Consider the following 1,661-nt stretch of genomic DNA (forward strand, 5'->3'; position numbering starts at 1 on the left):
CCTTCCAGGTGATTTTGTGTCAGGTGGTTTGGAGCCACAAAATCAACAAGGCCACCTCCAAATCGAAGAGTGGTTTTCAGACTCAGCATCCAAATTCTTAGAAACTTCAACTTGTTTTAAAATTAATCAAACACTTCACATTGAACAAATAAGGTTTAGCAATCTGAATAAATGATACAACAAAAAGTATTCTGCACTTTGTACACGCATTTATTGAAAGAAACATGTTTAGCTCAAGTACTTTAAAAAAAAAATAATCACACGGACAAACTACACCCAAGTTCAGAGATCTGGCCACACTGGTCTTAGCCTTCTGTCCTGGCAGCGTAAAATTCCGTAAGCACACGCCCCTTGACCCCAGCGAAAAATCACATATGGTAATTATTTAAGATGGGCAATGCAACACCAAAAATTTCAAAGTCTTAGCATTAGCGTTAGGATCATGAATTTGAATAAGAAACCTTTTTAGTATTGGATTTTTTAAAAACATACCAATCGTATCCCGATTTTTTGCCAACAAAGGGATAGGTTGTTCTTCTACATGTACAGGCTTTCAGAACATACATCAGATAGGCAAGGATGTACAAGGTCTTCTTTCTCTAATAAAGACCTCTATAGTTGATGATCATGCTTTCTGGGTCTAGTGACTGTGGGAACTCTACTTGGTTGGCCTGGCTGCATGGAGTTGGCTTCTGATTGGCATTTAGTAGGCAATGCCTACATGTTGGGCACGACGAATGGGATGCAAGCCACTTGTCGATGCACTTGAGGTGGAAGCTGTGGTTACACTTGGGAAGTGTCCTGATTCGATCCCCAGAGGCGAACTCGGATAAGCATATGACACAAACAGGGTCAGAGCTAGGCAGTTTTGAGCTAGCTGAGTATAGTAGTGTGGGGAAGTTGCTAAGTGCTTTCTTCTTCAAGCCGGTGTTGGCAACCCGGGCCACTCTCTGCTCTTGTGATTCAAAGATTAGTCTTCTTGAGCATTGAAGTGCACATCTGACTATTGAATTGAGGCCCAACACACATATCAAAGCACATAGGAGCACGGCAAGGATCATCACTACATTGGCATCAAAACTCCCTTCCCTTGCATACGGATCCGATGGCTGATATCCATTTCCGGTACCGGAAAGCACGTGGGTGTTACCGGAACTTGGTACTGGAGGTTGGCTGTTGGGAGGCTGGACTAGTAGCTTTCTGGACTTGATGGAGCCTAGCAGAGTTTGAAAAATGATGGAGGAAGAAGAAGAAATGCAAGAGGGCAACATGATGCTGAAGGATGAAGTTTGGAGCAAGTGTTAGTAGTGAGATATATATAGAGATACCAAAGTGTTATTTTTTTTTTTTAAATAAATCAAATAAGCCTTTTTATATTGTTCCAAAGATTAGCTTGTGGTAAAGTATACAGTTTCAAAGGAACGATCATGTTGTTCAAAGATACGTTTGCATTTATCCTCTGCTTTTATTATGTAACGTATCTTATTGGGTGGTATGTTACAGCTCTTTGGCTTGGCTTGGAGCGGCTTTGTTTTCTAATTTTCCCTATTCAGCTTTTATGGCTTCTACGATGTAAATGGTTTGGGTTTGGGTTTGGGTTGGATATCCAACTAATCTGAATCCGTTTAGTTGGATTCAGTAAGCAAAACCATATCCAAGTT

At 40.9% G+C, this 1,661-nt stretch overlaps 1 pseudogene; it reads right to left on the reverse strand.

Moving 5' to 3' along the window:
- Positions 1-480: 480 nt before the first annotated feature.
- Positions 481-1,271, reverse strand: LOC149837962 (RING-H2 finger protein ATL74 pseudogene; annotated as a pseudogene).
- Positions 1,272-1,661: the final 390 nt, after the last annotated feature.

Source organism: Nuphar pumila, chromosome 5, assembly GCF_984573655.1.
Source record: "Nuphar pumila chromosome 5, dmNupPumi1.hap1.1, whole genome shotgun sequence".
In the NCBI taxonomy this organism is placed as follows: Eukaryota; Viridiplantae; Streptophyta; class Magnoliopsida; order Nymphaeales; family Nymphaeaceae; genus Nuphar; species Nuphar pumila.